Raw genomic sequence first — 19,641 nt, 5'->3', positions numbered from 1 at the left:
CATCAGAATGGGAAGAAATGGGATTTAAGTGACTTTGAACGTGGCATGGTTGTTGTTGTTTTCATGTATAACCATCTCTAGAGTTTACAGAGAATGGTCCGAAAAAGGGAAAATATCCAGTAAGCGGCAGTTGTGTGGACGAAAATGCCTTGTTGATGGTAAGAGGAGAATGGGCAGACTGGTTCAAGATGAAAGAAAGGCAACAGTAACTCAAATAACCACTCGTTACAACCAAGATATGCAGAATACCATCTCTGAATGTACAACACATCGAACCTTGAATCAGATGAGCTACAGCAGCAGAAGACCACATTGAGTGCCACTGTGTCTACAATTCGCACAGGTTTATAAAAATTAGACAATAGAAGATTGGAAAAACATTGCATGGTCTGATGAGTCTCGATTTCAGCTGTGACATTCAGATGGTAAGGTCAGAATTTGCCATAAACAACATGAGAGCATAGATCCATTCTGCCTTGAATCAACAGTTCAGGCTAGTGGTGGTGGTGGTGGTGGTGTAATGGTGTGGGGGATATTTTCTTGGAACACTTTTGGTCCCTTAGTACCAAATGAGCATTGTTTAAATGCCACAGCCTACCTGAGTATTGTTGCTGACCATGTCCAACCCTTTATGACTACAGTGTACCCATCTTCTGATGGCTACTTCCAACAGCATAATGCACCATGTCACAAGGCTCAAATCATCTCAAACTGGTTTCTTGAACATGACAATGAGTTCACGGTACTCCAATGGCCTCCACAGTCACAAGATCTTAATCCAATAGAGCACCTTTGGGATGTGGTGGAACGGGAGATTCGCATCATGTATGTGCAGCCGACCAATCTGCAGCAACTGCGTGATGTTATCATGTCAATATTGAAATATGTATTTATGAATAAATAGAACATATTCTTTGTGAAGAATATTGGAATGCGAAATATTCATATTTTGATTTTGGGTTAGCGCACATAATAATAAGCGATTGGGTTTGCATGTGAGTTAGGTGTTAGTTTTTCTTTCAACTTTTTTTCTCTATTGACTTCTATGAAGTAATAGGTTTGGCTTTTTGTGCGCATCAGAGCTTTAACATTTTTACTTTCAACTCGTAATACGAGCGCAACCCGATGCGCACAGAAAGTTTACTTATAGCGTAATTAACATTCAAATGGCAGCATTAATTAGTTCTCCATATTTGAAATGGTGTTGTATGAATCTGTAATCACAAGCACTAACATGATAAAGCATGTTATCGGCTCTACAGCATGTCAATAGGTTTATTACCACTGCATGCTCTGAGTATCCTAATATTTTACACCACATCAGTACCATGACTGGACAATCTTGATGAAAACTTTATGTTAAAAGTCTCTACCTGCATTAGTACACAAACACTGCATTCCATTTATACTGAATATCTCTCAAAAACATCCAGACTGTTTCCACAGTAAAGTAAACACAGAACTTTTATTCAAGGCTAAAAAGTAAAACTTATGAAAAATATTATAGGAACAGAGTTACTTTCCTTGTTGAATCAAACTGATACATTTTGCAATGTACTACAGGAGCAATTTAGAACAATTTACCTTACAATATCTATTATTTAGCATTATACACTATAATTTAAAAGTGCTCTATGAGACATGATTTTGTTATCAGCATTTCTTCTTCGCCACATACTTTGAACAATAATTTTTCAAGTCATCATCTCCTGCATGCAGTTTATTACAGTCATTGAATTTGTACAATAGAAAGAGTTTTTAGTATGAGAGCTGTTTACAGCATCTGTTAATTTGTCCTAGGGAACAGCATATTTAAAAACTGAAAAAATAACCTTCAAATTATATTAGCATAAAATTGTCTAACAGGCATCTTTACATCTGAAGGATTTGATTTGCAATTTTTTTTTTGTAATTTATAGATGTGATATAGGCACCTCAATAAAGGGTTAAAGGCAGTAACATGTGTATGTGTTTGGGTTATTGATTTACCTGTTACTTTTATTACTCTAAAAATGCTTATTAATTGTATAAAAAAAAGGAAAATAAAAATGAGCCAGTAAATGTTTCATTAAAGGGACACTGAACCCAATTTGTTTTCTTTCATGATTCAAATAGAGCATGACATTTTAAGCAACTTTCTTATTTACTCCTATTATCAAATTTTCTTTATTCTCTTGGTATCTTTATTTGAAATGCAAGAATGTAAGTTTAGATGCCGGCCCATTTTTGATGAACAACCTGGATTGTCCTTGCTGATTGGTGGATAAATTCATCCACCAATAAAAAAGTGCTGTCCAGAGTACTGAACCAAAAAACTTAGATGCCTTCTTTTTCAAATAAAGATGTGATATAGGCACCTCAATAAAGGGTTAAAGGCAGTAACATGTGTATGTGTTTGGGTTATTGATTTACCTGTTACTTTTATTACTCTAAAAATGCTTATTAATTGTATAAAAAAAAGGAAAATAAAAATGAGCCAGTAAATGTTTCATTAAAGGGACACTGAACCCAATTTTTTTTTTCTTTCATGATTCAAATAGAGCATGACATTTTAAGCAACTTTCTTATTTACTCCTATTATCAAATTTTCTTTATTCTCTTGGTATCTTTATTTGAAATGCAAGAATGTAAGTTTAGATGCCGGCCCATTTTTTATGAACAACCTGGGTTGTCCTTGCTGATTGGTGGATAAATTCATCCACCAATAAAAAAGTGCTGTCCAGAGTTCTGAACCAAAAAACTTAGATGCCTTCTTTTTCAAATAAAGATAGCAAGAGAACAAAGAAAATTTGATAATAGGAGTAAATTAGAAAGTTGTCTAAAATTGCATGCTCTATCTGAATCACGAAAAATATTTTGGGCTCAGTGTCCCTTTAAGTTTTGAAAGTTGGATTTTGATCAGCCAAACAGGAATGGCAAAATGTTACGTACAACATCTTTTCAATGAATATATAATAAAATATTGCAGCAGATAACCAATGAAAATGGCTGACTGTGATCAGGTTAGCATTAAACAGAGATAATCTGTGGTTGTTAACGTGTCAAAAATATCAAATGATAGATTTTGATAAACCCATGGTTGGCGTTGTGTGACTGACCTACCCGCCCAAAACAGTGTCAATATTTATATTACAAAACGTGTGGCTGTATCTTCCTTCAATTTAACATTAAAGAAATATTTTTATATACGTCATCTGTTTTTTTCTATGGGTGTGTCTGAAAAGTGTCAATGCTGCAGCTGGCACATGTGTGCCTAATATAGTGCCAAATGTCAAATCGGATATCTCAAATCATCTGTAACATTACAGAAAAAAGTAGTTGACATTATGTTTAGCCCTTCTCCAAGAGGAGATTATCTATAAAGCATTAAAAGGGGGGTGCTCTCTTAAAATCATTTCATGGGTCAAAGCAACAGTGTTCAGCAACATGTAAAATAAAATAAATAAAAAGTAGTAGTGACATAGTTGTTCCAACTGACACTCTTGCTTCATCTTTCCTGTGAATCCAGGGAACCTGTGTGATTTCTGCTCTGGTACCAGTGCATCCAGCTCCACCTGTGTGACTCCTGTCCAGATGCCAGTGCATCCAGCTCCACCTGTGTGACTCCTGCCCAGATGCCAGTGCATCCAGCTCCACCTGTGTGACTCCTGCCCAGATGCCAGTGCATCCAGCTCCACCTGTGTGACTCCTGCCCAGATGCCAGTGCATCCAGCTCTACCTGCGTGACTCCTGCCCATATGCTAGTGCATCCAGCTCTACCTGTGTGACTCCTGCCCATATGCTAGTGCATCCAGCTCTACCTGTGTGACTCCTTCCCATATGCCAGTGCATCCAGCTCTACCTGTGTGACTCCTGCCCATATGCTAGTGCATCCAGCTCTACCTGTGTGACTCCTGCCCATATGCCAGTGCATCAAGCTCTACCTGTGTGACTCCTGCCCAGATGCCAGTGCATCCAGCTCTACCTGTGTGACTTCTGCCCATATGCCAGTGCATCCAGCTCTACCTGTGTGACTCCTGCCCAGATGCCAGTGCATCCAGCTCTACCTGTGTGACTCCAACCCAGATGCCAGTGCATCCAGCTCCACCTGTGTGACTCCTGCCCATATGCTAGTGCATCCAGCTCCACCTGTGTGGCTCCTGCCCAGATGCCAGTGCATCCAGCTCTACCTGTGTGACTCCTGCCAATATGCCAGTGCATCCAGCTCTACCTGTGTGACTCCTGCCCATATGCCAGTGCATCCAGCTCTACCTGTGTGACTCCTGCCCATATGCCAGTGCATCCAGCTCCACTTGTTTGACTCACATCCTGTTTCTAGCGCACTACAAAACACAACCCTCTTTCTTTCAGTGGTGTTACTCACGAAAGTCAGATGATTTTTGTCACTCCTTAAATATCTGTTCATATTTTAAGAGGATCTTCGGATCTTAACTGGCTGTTCCTATTTGTTTTTGGGCATCTTTAGTTGTATATTCCACCTACAATTACAGGTTCTAGAGAGGGGTCTTGGTCTAATGGATGTTTTTGTTGTGTTCAATATTCATGTTTTCGAAAGGCTAGTTCTATTTTAAGGACATCTTCAGCTGGGTATGTCTAATTACAGGGCCTAAGAAGTGGTGTTGGATAGTTTATTAAATGTTGATGTTTTCATACAGCTGTTCCCATTTTTAGGGGCATCTTCAGTTCTTAAAAGATTGTTCATAATTAGAAAAATTTCAAGGCATGATCAACCAGGTGGCACTTGGAAATATTTGTCCACGTGCAATGGTTCAGGTGATGCCCTTGATGTTCTGCCTTCCTGCCTGCTATGTTGCCTACTAGTGCTGCTGCTCAAAGAATTCAAACAGCTGTTCCTATTTTTTAGCATCCTTCTTTAGCTGTGTGGTGGAGGTCCTATTACAAAGTTATCCCTTTATTTGGGGGATCATTTCATGGGTCAAAGCAACAGTGTTCAGCAACATGTAAAATAAAATAAATAAAAAGTAGTAGTGACATAGTTGTTCCAACTGACACTCTTGCTTCATCTTTCCTGTGAATCCAGGGAACCTGTGTGATTTCTGCTCTGGTACCAGTGCATCCAGCTCCACCTGTGTGACTCCTGCCCAGATGCCAGTGCATCCAGCTCCACCTGTGTGACTCCTGCCCAGATGCCAGTGCATCCAGCTCTACCTGTGTGACTCCTGCCCATATGCCAGTGCATCCAGCTCTACCTGTGTGACTCCTGCCCATATGCCAGTGCATCCAGCTCTACCTGTGTGACTCCTGCCCAGATGCCAGTGCATCCAGCTCTACCTGTTTGACTCCTGCCCATATGCTAGTGCATCCAGCTCTACCTGTGTGACTCCTGCCCATATGCCAGTGCATCCAGCTCCACCTGTGTGACTCCTGCCCATATGCTAGTGCATCCAGCTCTACCTGTGTGACTCCTGCCCATATGCTAGTGCATCCAGCTCTACCTGTGTGACTCCTGCCCATATGCCAGTGCATCCAGCTCTACCTGTGTGACTCCTGCTCATATGCTAGAGCATCCAGCTCTACCTGTGTAACTCCTGCCCATATGCCAGTGCATCCAGCTCTACCTGTGTGACTCCTGCCCATATGCCAGTGCATCCAGCTCTACCTGTGTGACTCCTGCCCAGATGCCAGTGCATCCAGCTCTACCTGTTTGACTCCTGCCCATATGCTAGTGCATCCAGCTCTACCTGTGTGACTCCTGCCCATATGCCAGTGCATCCAGCTCTACCTGTGTGACTCCTGCCCATATGCTAGTGCATCCAGCTCTACCTGTGTGACTCCTGCTCATATGCTAGTGCATCCAGCTCTACCTGTGTGACTCCTGCTCATATGCTAGTGCATCCAGCTCTACCTGTGTGACTCCTGCCCATATGCTAGTGCATCCAGCTCTACCTGTGTGACTCCTGCCCATATGCCAGTGCATCCAGCTCTACCTGTGTGACTCCTGCTCATATGCTAGTGCATCCAGCTCTACCTGTGTGACTCCTGCCCATATGCCAGTGCATCCAGCTCTACCTGTGTGACTCCTGCCCATATGCCAGTGCATCCAGCTCTACCTGTGTGACTCCTGCCCAGATGCCAGTGCATCCAGCTCTACCTGTTTGACTCCTGCCCATATGCTAGTGCATCCAGCTCTACCTGTGTGACTCCTGCCCATATGCCAGTGCATCCAGCTCTACCTGTGTAACTCCTGCCCATATGCTAGTGCATCCAGCTCTACCTGTGTGACTCTTGCCCATATGCTAGTGCATCCAGCTCTACCTGTGTGACTCCTGCCCAGATGCCAGTGCATCCAGCTCTACCTGTTTGACTCCTGCCCATATGCCAGTGCATCCAGCTCTACCTGTGTGACTCCTGCCCAGATGCCAGTGCATCCAGCTCTACCTGTTTGACTCCTGCCCATATGCCAGTGCATCCAGCTCTACCTGTGTGACTCCTGCCCATATGCCAGTGCATCCAGCTCTACCTGTGTGACTCCTGCCCATATGCCGGTGCATCCAGCTCTACCTGTGTGACTCCTGCCCAGATGCCAGTGCATCCAGCTCTACCTGTGTGACTCCTGCCCAGATGCCAGTGCATCCAGCTCTACCTGTGTGACTCCTACCCAGATGCCAGTGCATCCAGCTCCACCTGTGTGACTCCTGCCCATATGCTAGTGCATCCAGCTCCACCTGTGTGACTCCTGCCCAGATGCCAGTGCATCCAGCTCTACCTGTGTGACTCCTACCCAGATGCCAGTGCATCCAGCTCTACCTGTGTGACTCCTGCCCATATGCCAGTGCATCCAGCTCTACCTGTGTGACTCCTGCCCATATGCCAGTGCATCCAGCTCCACTTGTTTGACTCACATCCAGTTTCTAGCGCACTACAAAACACAACCCTCTTTCTTTCAGTGGTGTTGCTCACGAAAGTCAGATGATTTTTGTCACTCCTTAAATATCTGTTCGTATTTTAAGAGGATCTTCAGATCTTAACTGGCTGTTCCTATTTGTTTTTGGGCATCTTTAGTTGTATATTCCACCTACAATTACAGGTTCTAGAGAGGGGTCTTGGTCTAATGGATGTTTTTGTTGTGTTCAATATTCATGTTTTCGAAGGGCTAGTTCTATTTTAAGGACATCTTCAGCTGGGTATGTCTAATTACAGGGCCTAAGAAGTGGTGTTGGATAGTTTATTAAATGTTGATGTTTTCATACAGCTGTTCCCATTTTTAGGGGCATCTTCAGTTCTTAAAAGATTGTTCATAATTAGAAAAATTTCAAGGCATGATCAACCAGGTGGCACTTGGAAATATTTGTCCACGTGCAATGGTTCAGGTGATGCCCTTGATGTTCTGCCTTCCTGCCTGCTATGTTGCCTACTAGTGCTGCTGCTCAAAGAATTCAAACAGCTGTTCCTATTTTTTAGCATCCTTCTTTAGCTGTGTGGTGGAGGTCCTATTACAAAGTTATCCCTTTATTTGGGGGATCTTTAGCTGTGTGTTGTTGGATGATTTGATTTTATAGCCCACAGAGAGGGGTGATGGTCTTCAAACAGCTATTTATTTATATTTGGGATCTTTAGCAGTGTACTAATGGCAGTCCCATTGCAAGAACTAGAGAAAGGAGGTCTTGTTCACTCCTTTAATCTTATTGATATTTTTGGAGCATATTAAGTTTTTAAAATAGCAGTTATTATTGCTAAAATTAGTTTGCGTACATCTTTTGCTATGCAGTTCATACTCCATTACAGTGTGTATGGCGGGGAAAGAATTTTCAGTAGCACTTCACACTGCTGTTTAAAGTTTTAAAACATTTTCAGCTTTTCAAAGAGTAGTTCATATTTGTGTAGCATCTTCAGCTCTTCAACAAGAGAAATGTCATGGTAGAATCAACCAGGTAGCACCCATAGTAACATACCACTATGTGCCACAGGTCTGGTGGTTCACTGGATGCTTTCACTGCCTGAACATCCTCCTGCTCACTTGTGCTGTTTGCCACTCCAAACTATGTATGCATGTATGTACTATTCTGTAAGCCACTATGTGCCATGGCTCCTGTGCTGCTGCTGGTGCTGTTACAATCCACCTGACCTCCTGCACTTTTTTTGATGCATGTGGCTCCAATCTACACTATATAGCAAAAAGTATGTTGGCACATGACCATCACAATGATATGACCTTGTTGTAAATCACATTCCAGTAGCGTATTCTTTCATATGGATCCCCTTCCCCCTTTATGGCTATAACAGCTGCCACTTTTCTGGTAAGGCTTTACAATTTTGGCGTGTCTGTTGGAATTTGTTCCCATTTAGGCACTGATGTTGGCCGAAAAGGTCTGGCTCACAATCAGTATTCCAATTCATCACTATGTCTTTGTGGATGTCACATTGTACACATGGGCATAGTGATGCTGGAACTGGAGAGAGCCTTCTCCAAACTGTATAAATTGGCTTTGTATCCTTTAGTATTATATTTCACTGGAACTAAATGGTCTAGTCCAAATTTGAAAAACAGCCTCAGATGATTATACCTCCTCCACCAAACTTTACGATAGGCACAATGCATTCTGGTAGGTAATGTTTTCCTAGCATCTACCACCCCAAGATTCTTCCATAAGACTGCCAGATATTGAATTATGATTAATCACACAAGAGAATATGTTTCCACTACAGATGCAGTGGGCTTTGCCCCACTTCAGCTAATGCCTGGCTTTACAAATGTTGATGTAAGAATTGTGTACAGCAGCTTGGTCAAGGAAACCTATTTTATGAAGGAACACAGTTACTGTGCTGATGTTGCTTCTATAGGCAGTATGGAACTCTGTAGTAAGTATTGCACTGGATGATTGCACCCCACTCAGTGAACATGCATAGTCTAACTTTTAATGGCTGGGCTTTTCTTAATATTAGAAGTTTCTACTTCACAATAATAGCACTTAAAGGGACATTTGTATTGTTTAAAATGATAGATAATCCCTTTATTACCCATTCCCCAGTTTTACATAAGCAACATTGTTATAAATACACTTTTTACCTCTGTGATTACCTTGTAGCTAAGCCTTTGCAGACTTCCCCTTATCTCAGTTCTTTTGACAGACATGCATTTTAGGCAGTGCTGACTCTTAGATGAGTCCATGGAAGTGAGCACAATGTTATCCATGACATACATGAACAAGCTGTGTCTAACTGTCGAAAAATGTCAAACTGCACTGAGATACGAGACAGTTCAAAGGCTTAATAATTAGCATATGAGCCTATATAGGTTTAGCTTTTAACAAAAGCTACCAAGAGAGCAAAGCAAATTTGATGATAAAAGTAAATGGGAAAGTTGTTTAAAATTGCAAAAGCCCACAAGACACACGCACGCATAGATTATTTCCTGATCTCCCCTACATTGACAGACAGGATTGAAAAGACAGGAAAAAAAGAAATCACTTTATCAGACCACTCCTCAGTCACTATGGAACTTACATTTGTTAAACAAGTAAAAAATTAAGGATTGCGGTTCTCACGATATTTAATAAACAATAATACATTTACACAATTTTTAAAAAGTAAATGGGAAGAATTTTTATATTTTAACAAAAATAATTTTGAAAAAATTTAAATTTTTTGGGAGGCCTTTAAATTTGTGACTAGACTAGAGGAGATATTATAGCATATATGATAGCTCAAAAAAAAAAAAAGATAAGATTCAGTTCAGAGCAATTAGCACATTAACTAACTAATGCATATAACAGATACCTAACAAATAGAAATCTGGGAAACTGGAACAAATATATTGAAGCAAATAACTTTCTACTAGTACAAATGCATGACAGGTAGAAAGGAAAGCAAAATGTATGTTTTTTAGATATGGAAATAAATCAGGGAAATATCTCGCTAACTTGACTAGAAATGAAAAACAGAATAATCATATTTCTGTAATCAAAAAGGAGGGAAAATCCATTATTTTAACTGATGGAATTATACAAGAATGTATTGTTTATTATAAATAAGTATATACTGAGCCAAAAATAGATGAAGCACAAAAAAAAAAATTTCCACAGATAAGCGAAGAACAATTAGAAACAATGGAAACCTTTATAACAATTAAGGAAGTTGAAGCTGTCATTAAGACATCCACTACTCATAAAGCAGCTGACCCTGATAGCTTGCCTTATGAATTTTATAAAATACTGAGAGAATCAATTGGGCCTACTTTAACAAATCTTTATAATCATTATCTTTTAAAGAGGATGAAATCATCTAAACATTTTATACAGTCATATACATCATTAATATTAAAACCAGATAAAAATCCAGAAAATATGGGGTCATATAGACCCATGTCTTATCTAACTCCAAATAGAATGGTTAAAATAACCAAAACGGGAGAAGCTCTCTGTATAAAATGTGGAAATAGAAAGGCAAGTATTCTACACTGCTTTTGGTATTGCCATAAAATTAGAAGATTTTGGCATAAATTATCTAACTGGTTAAGCAATGTAGTCCAAATAGAGATTATACTTGAAATTCAAGATGTTATTTTTCTCTTGGATGGATTTAGATATAAAGGATAAACTAAATTTGTAAACCTGTCCATTTTGAAAAATGATATTAAAACTATAAAAGTCTCAAAAAGCTCCCATGTTAGAGAAATTAAAGTCAGAGTTACGTAATCTCCTAATACTAGAACAAATAGACACTTTATCTCTTACAGAAAGTCGCTTAAAAGCATTTATACAGAAATGGGAAAAATTTATATTAGTTCAGGAAAAAAAGCCTCCAGAAACTAGTTTTACTTCCCTTTAAAAATACTATTTTATTGATGAAATATATGATTTGAGGTCAATGGACGTTTCTTGATGAGTGCAGGGGGGAGGGAGGAGCGAACGGGTTATAGAGGGTATATTTCACACCCTTTTTATTCTCTCTCTCCCCTTTTGCCTTTCTCTTTTTTTCTTCTTTTCCTTTTTTTTCCCCCCTTCTTTACGCTATTCACCATTCACCAAACCATTTAGTTGCTGGACTTAAACAGCACGGTTTAAGACAGATTTAGTAAATACAATTGCATGCCCTATTGGAATAATTAAAGTTTAATTTTCACTAGACTGTCCCTTTAAAGTTGACGGGGCAGAACTAGTAGGGCAGAAATTACATGAACCGACTTCATGAATAGATTTGTGGCAAGGTGATATTCTAGGCTAGGGTTTCGCAAATGCCTAGCTCGACTGATCACTCTACTATACAAGCAAATCCTAAAAAGAAATTCAAGGGAGGCGATATATATATATATATATATATATATATATATACAGTATATATATATACAGTATATATATACAGTATATATATATATATATATATATATATATATATATATATATATATATATATATATATATATAAAAAAATATATTTATATATATACAAATCCAATTCCAGGTGCACTCACTATAACCACATTGCACCTGGAATTGGATTTGAATATGAAGTGTTGAGGTGGCACTAGGGATAGGCGAATGTGTTTATATTCAAATTCAAATGTTAGAACGAATGTTATTGTAGAAATTCGATTTACATAATAGAATGTTGATAAGAACGAATATTCTTAAAAATGTGATTTTCAAATGTTATTTACAGTTTTCGAATGTCACATTTCAATGTCACATTCAAATTCAAATGTCACTTTTGAATTCGAATATTAAATTTATAAAACACAATTGTAGACTAGAAACACTATTTCGAATTCAAATGTCACATTCAAATCGAATATCACATTCAAATCAAATATCACATTCGAATCGAATATCACATTCGAATTTGAATATTACATTTATAAAACACAGTATTAGACTAGAAATACTATTTCGAATTTGAATGTCACATTCGTATTAAATATCACATTTGAATTTGAATATTACATTTAAAAAACACAGTATTAGACTAGAAATACTATTTCGAATTTGAATATTACATTTAAAACACAGTATTAGACTAGAAATATTATTTCAAATTCAAATGTGACATTCGAATGTAGCATTCGAATATTACATTTATTAAACACAGTATTAGACTAGAAATACTATTTCGAATTCGAATATTACATTTAAAACACAGTAATAGACTAGAAATACTATTTCAAATTCGAATGTGACATTCGAATGTCACTTTCGAATTTGAATATTACATTTCAAAATTGAATGAATACATAGCTAAACATTCTTTTATTCGAACAAATATTTTCGAATTTTATTAAAAAATTCGAAAATGAAAATTTGAAAATAGAATGTTAGAATGTTATGTAAACATACGAAATTCGATTCGAACGAACATATGTATCAAAATTAGTTTTAAATTTTGAATTTTTAGAAACATTCGCCCATCCCTAGGTTGCACCCTACATACATATTGTGATTTACCAAAGTTGGATAAAGTTGTGGAACTATATATTGTGAGAAACAACACAGATTTGCCATGTTCTATTTTTTCTCCTTAATGCTCCTTTTTTCAGTCTATTGACTAGGCTGTTTGTTTTATAACTAATAAAGTTTGGAAATTTAAGTGGAAGCAAGGAATCTCTGTACACTGAACTTTATAGCGGGACTTGACTCCTTTTTTGTGTGATAATAGCAGATATTCTATTAAGATGGATACAACAGTATTTACACAACATAATTTGTCCAATATCTGCGATGACTCTGTGAACAAAGAATCTTTTATGTTCACAGAGGAGGATGCTGGGGGGATACGTGTGGTGGCGGACTTGTATGAGCTGAGAGGGGAAATACACCTAGATGTGTATCATAAGCTTCTAAATTTACAAAAGAGAGAGATTGACCATCACCTATATTCAGTTTATTTGTCCAACTACCATAAAAATAAGTACATACCAAGGGGCTTTGGCATTAAGAACATTCCCACTATAGGGAGGTCCAATCCTGATTTTTGCAGGAAATGGTGCTCAATTTTGAATAAGTGCTCGAATGACCTTATTTTACTGGTAGTGGAAGAATCAAATAGGTTGTATAATTTAGTTAAAATAGAAATAAATTAAGTAAAACAACAGAGTTTCAGGATTTTGGTTAATGATACCAGTGAGAACTAGATAAAGAAACTGGAGACACAGGTTAACAAATATTGCAATGATTTGCTTTCATTTAAAAACAATAAGTTGGTCACTGTTGAAACTGATTACCGTGAAAAAAGTATATATAGGTGGTTGTATGGGAAGGATGATTCAAATTTTCAATTTAGACATAGAAGGCAATTTCAAAATAGATGCAACATTGACACAGTCGATAGTAGTGGTGGGGGCTCCTCAGAGGGGGATACTGAGACACCCAGTGGTGCTGGTTGTACTGAACTCCCTTTAGGAGGCATCACAACAAGGTCTTCCAACAAACCCCCCCTAACCATTACAAAAAGAAACAACGCAGGAAATATGTCAGAAGGGGAGGGTACCGAGAAAAAAACAAAACAAAAGGAAATAGATATTATTTATAATCTCAGTGATCACCCTTTAAGTGAAGTTGAAAAGAAGTTGCTGAATAAGGGTTTGTCTTTTGCCCCAACCCCTAAAAATGATAAATTCCACATGAATGTGGATGTGTATAAGTTGCAGAGACAACTGAGGATAAGGGATTTTTTTAAGGACAAACCACAAACCAGTTCTAGTAAATTCAAAGCTCCAAGTAACTTTGACCCTGCTAATCATAATCCCTCCATTCAAAGCTTTACACGTATGGTAACTAATTCATTTGAGCAAGCTAAACCAGATGGCTATTTCTGTAATCTCCCTAAAGATGAGAAAATAGCTTTACAATGTTTGAAGGATGACTATTCCATCATCATACATGCTGCGGACAAAGGGGGGTCTATAGTGATTCAAATTACTTAGATTACCATAATGAAGCCCATAGACAGCTATCCGACACTACCACTTATTGTAAATTGAGGTGTAACCCTACAATGTCCTTTAAAAAATCATTAGACTACACTTTGAAATGTAGTTTTTAGGCTGACATGATTAATGAGAACGAATATGAGTTTATGAGTTTAGCTTTTCCTGTCATTCCAGTTCTATATCTACTCCCTAAAGTCCATAAGACTCTCATCAATCCCCCTGGTAGACCTATTGTGTCTGCCAGGGTTCACTATTGTCATGGATACCAGGCTGCAAGGGTTAAACCCCTACCCCCTATAACCTTCCCCCTGTTGTTATCTAGTCTAGGTGTGAAGTGTTTTTCTGTTAATTGTGTGAGTCATCCATTGTCCTTTTGTAAGTCAGGATGTGATTAGAATCTGTTTAACTAACCATTGTCTGATGTTTGTCTCATTGTATAATATTTGTTTCTATTTGTGTAGTAACTACCCCCATGTGTTGGAAATGTCTAAAAGCTGGGTTTTCTGTGCAATAAACCCCTACCCCCTATAACCTCACCCCTGTTGTTATCTAGTCTAGGTGTACAGCATCTTTCTGTTATTGTGTGAGTCATTCATTGTCCTTTTGTAAGTCAGGATGTGATTAGCATCTGTTTAACTAACCATTGTTGATGTTTGTCTCATTGTATAATAATTGTTTCTATTTGTGTAGTAACTACTCCCATGTGTTGGAAATATATAAAAGCTGTGTTTTCTATGCAATAAAGCAGTTCTTGTTTAAGCTGAATGCTAGTCTGTCTAGTTATTTGGGTTGGCTCCAGCTAAAATCACTTTCCTGGGCTACATAGCTGCCTGTTCCTGGCAGAGAAAGGATCATCAGGCAGAGCTACTCAGTCTGGGTAGCTGAAGTCTGCCACAGGGTGGGACCCTGGGTACAGATGCTTTTGGGCATCAGGGGTGGCTACAGGCTGTGGTCACTTGCCAGCTACATAGCTGCAGTTGGCAGGGAGGAAGCTGGACCCATTGGGTGGAGCTACCCAATCGGGGTAGCCGGGGTATCCGTTACATTGGCTGGCAGCAGTGGGATCTGCTTCTTCTACACGATTCCTGCTGACAGAGAAGGGCCACAGTAGCTGGTAACTATGGAAGCCGAGTACCTAAGGAGAGTACAGGAGGCACTGACCCAGCTGGATGATCCTGGTTCTGAACTGGACCAGCTGAGCAGCAGGAGCATTGTCCGCCGGCAACTACAGAGGGAGAGGCTTCAACAAGAAAAGGATTGTGATGGAAAGGTCCTCCCCACAGATGATGAGAGGTAATGGGTCCGGTGGGACTTGCGAGTGCTTTTCCTGGGAGAGCAGCCCATGGAGGAATGGCTATCGGATCTAGATCGACTGGTCCGGGCAGAGATGTGGGTGGAGGATGGCTACCAGGACCTCTGATGGCTCGCTATGCAAGCATGGCCATGGCTGGAGGATTGCTCCTCCACAGAGGGCTTTGGCGGCCCTGGGTTACTATTGGAAAAGTTGACAGAAGACCCAGAATTTGGGAGTGGGGCGAAATTGAGGGCAACGAACATTTACCTCTCCCGAGAGCAGCTGTTGGATCTCTCAGGGGTACCCTGGCTGGTATCCGATATGTTATCGCTTATTGTCCAAGAATGGGAACTGGAAAAGGCATACAAGAGGCTGCTAGACTGAGTTCTGCAGCATGCCACGGAGTCTGCAGAGAGCTGTGGTGCAGCACTCTGGGAATCACGGAGGTTGGACTCAGATGAGTGGCAACCGAGCATAAGAGCCGATGAGCTGCTAGATACAGATCAGCAGCCTGGCCCGAGCTTATAGACTTGGACAAGGGAGCCACCCCAGCAGAAGCGCTGGCAACAGGGCAGAGAGCCATCGGCCTCTGCCCAGCACCTGTAACAGCTCCAGGAAACCAGGGAGAGGGGGATGTCATCCTCCCCTTACAGAGAGCCCCTTGCAGGGAGAGATGGATGTCAATAACTCTCCCCAGTAGCAGATCCCCTTCCCGGGAGAGAAGACAGTCAGTCTCTCTCCCTAGCGGCAGAGCCAGGAGCAGGGAGAGGAGACAGTCAGTCTCTCTCCCCAGCGGCAGAGCCATCCCCTGGGAGTTGAGGTAGTCATCCTCCCTCCCCTTACAGAGAACCCCTTGCAGGGAGAGATGGATGTCAATAACTCTCCCCAGCAGCAGAACCCCTTCCCGGGAGAGGAAACAGTCAGTCTTTCTCCCCAGCGGCAGAGCCAGGAGCCGGGAGAGGAGACAGTTGGTCTCAATCCCCCATGGCAGAGCCATCCCTTGGGAGTGGGGGTAGTCGTCCTCCCTCCCCGTAAAAAGAACCCCTTCCTGGGAGAGGAGACAGTCGGTCTTTCTCCCCAGTGGCAGAGCCAGGAGCCGGGAGAGGAAACAGTCAGTCTCTCTCCCCAGCGGCAGAGCCAGGAGCCAGGAGAGGAGACAGTCAGTCTCTCTCCCCAGTGGCAGAGCCATCCCCTGGGAGTGGAGGCAGACGTCCTCCCTCCCCATAAATAGAACCCCTTCCTGGGAGAGGAGACAGTCAGTTAAACCCCTACCCCCTATAACCTTTCCCCTGTTGTTATCTAGTCTAGGTGTGAAGTGTTTTTCTGTTAATTGTGTGAGTCATCCATTGTCATTTTGTAAGTCAGGATGTGATTAGAATATGTTTAACTAACCAATTTCTGATGTTTGTCTCATTGTATAATATTTGTTTCTATTTGTGTAGTAACTACCCCCATGTGTTGGAAATGTCTAAAAGCTGTGTTTTCTGTGCAATAAAGCAGTTCTTGTTTAACCTGAATGCTAGTCTTTCTAGTTATTTGGGTTGGCTCCAGCTAAAATCACTTTCCTGGGCTACATAGCAGCTTGTTCCAGGCAGAGAAAGGATCATCAGGCAGAGCTACCAAGTCTGGGTAGCTGGAATCTGCCACAGGGTGGGACCCTGGGTACTGATGCTGTCGGGTATCAGGGGTGGCTACAGGCTGTGGTCACTTTCCAGCTACATAGCTGCAGTCAGCAGGGAGGAAGCAGGACCTGTTGGGCGGAGCTACCCAATCAGGGTAGCCGGGGTATCCGTCACAACTATATTCCAAAGTGGCAGAGTTTATCGACTATCATCTACATCATGTAGTGAAGGAATCATTTTCCTATCTTTTGGATTCCCCCTCGCTCATTAAAAGGTTGCTTGATTTGGATTGGTTGGAAGTAAAAGACTTACTGGTTACCATGGATGTTTACAGCCTGTACACCAAATTAATGTGGAAGGTGTGCAGGCTGTCAGTTCCATGTTAAGTTCGTCGTTGGCATATGCGAGACCCCCCCCATAGAGTTCATGCTTGAACTGTTAACTTTTTGTTTGGAAAATACTTTTCAAATTTGAGAAAGAGTTTTTTCTACAAACAGCAGGGACTGCTATAGGTTCAAATATGGCTCCTGCATATGCCAACGTATATATGCCTTGGTACGAAACATTCATTATGATGACCTTTTCTGTCCCTAACATAAGATTTTATGTTAGATACATAGATGATGTATTTTTACAGACTCACTTGTGAGTTAGATAGACACACTTATTAAGTTGGAATCACCAATTAATTTTAAATATGAGTTCAGCACTGACTCCATACCTTTTTTGGACTTGAATATTACCAAACACCCGTATAGGGAAAGCTTTAGATTTGCCACATCATTATACTCTAAACCAACCGATAAGAATTATTTGCTTTTATCAACTAGTTTCCACCCTGAACATCAAAAGACTACCTGCAAAATAAAACCTAACACCTAACGCATACGCAATGTCTATCTACCTGTCAACCGCGATCCCCCGCCACAATCTCTAATAAAGTATTTAACCCCTAAACCACCGCTCCCGGACCCCGCGCCACCTACATTAACTACCCCTTAATGTGAGCCCCTTACTCCGCCTCCACCTACATTACCTACCCCCTAATGTGAGCCCCTTACTCCGCCGCCACCTACATTACCTACCCCCTAATGTGAGCCCCTTACACCGCCGCCACCTACATTACCTACCCCCTAATGTGAGCTCCTTACACCACCGCCACCTACATTGCCTACCCCCTAATGTGAGCTCCTTACACCTTCACCACCTACATTACCTACCCCCTAATGTGAGCCCCTTACTCCGCCGCCACCTACATTACCTACCCCCTAATGTGAGCTCCTTACACCGCCGCCACCTACATTACCTACCCCCTAATGTGAGCTCCTTACACCGCCGCAACCTACATTACCTACCCCCTAATGTGAGCTCCTACCCCGCCGCAAGCTATATTAAAATTATTAACCCCTAATCTAATCCCCCTACCCCGCCGCCAGCTATATTAAAATTATTAACCCCTAATTTAATCCCCCTACACCGCCGCCAGCTATATTAATCACATTAACCCCTAATCTAATCCCCCTACCCCGCCACCAGCTATATTAAAATTATTAACCCCTAATTTAATCCCCCTACACCGCCGCCAGCTATATTAGTCACATTAACCCCTAATCTAATCCCCCTACACCGCCGCCACCTATATTAACTATATTAACCCTAATTATCTTAGGGTTAATATATTTTTAATATAGTTAATATATTATATATATATTAACTATATTAACCCTAATTATATTAGGGTTAATATAGTTAATATAGTTATTATATTATATATATATTAACTATATTAACCCAATCTAACTCTAAAACCTCTAACTTAATTATTATTAAGTCTAAATAATATTAATAATATTAACTAAAATATTCCTATTTAAATCTAAATACTTACCTATAAAATAAACCCTAAGATAGCTACAATATAATTAATAATTACATTGTAGCTATTTTACGGTTTATACTTATTTTACAGGTAACTTGGTATTTATTTTAACTAGGTACAATAGCTATTAAATAGTTTAATTAAATAGTTTAATAGCTACCTAGTTAAAATAATTACCAATTTACCTGTAAAAAAAATCCTAACCTAAGTTACAAATACACCTACACTATCAATAAATTAAATAAACTACAAGGGCCCGATCCGATATGCAGCGTCGTCCGCAAATGCCGCCAATGCTGAATTTTGCGCTGGTTTGGTATCCTATATACGGCGTAACCTAGAAGTTACGCCCGTATATTTCTGCCGTCGCCCGTAGTTTTTTGGGCCATAGGCAGGTATACCAAACCAGCGCAGTTTGGTATCCAATATACAGCGTAAGGACTTACAGGGCGAAAATTTAGAAATCTTACTCCATTTTCACCTCGCCACAAAAAGCCCCGTAACTCCCTAAACTAGCTACAAATTAAACCTAACACCTAACGCATGCGCAATGTCTATCTACCTGTCAACCGCGATCCCCTGCCGCAATCCCTAATAAAGTTATTAACCCCTAAACCGCCGCTCCCGGACCCCGCCGCCACCTACATTAAATGTATAACCCCCTAATGTGAGCTCCTACCCCGCCGCCAACTACATTAAACTACCCCCTAAAGTGAGCCCCTTACACCGCCGCCATCTATTTTAAAATTATTAACCCCTAATTTATTCCCCCTACACCGCCGCCAGCTATATTAAATTAATTAACCCCTAATCTAATCCCCCTACCCCGCCGCCTATATTAAATTATTTAACCCCTAATTTAATCCCCCTACCCCGCCGCCACCTATATTAAATTATTTAACCCCTAATCTAATCCCCCTACCCCGCCGCCACCTATATTCAATTATTTAACCCCTAATCTAAT

Source organism: Bombina bombina, chromosome 2 (genome assembly GCF_027579735.1).
Source record: "Bombina bombina isolate aBomBom1 chromosome 2, aBomBom1.pri, whole genome shotgun sequence".
In the NCBI taxonomy this organism is placed as follows: Eukaryota; Metazoa; Chordata; class Amphibia; order Anura; family Bombinatoridae; genus Bombina; species Bombina bombina.
Note: the sequence above shows the minus strand (reverse complement) of the source record.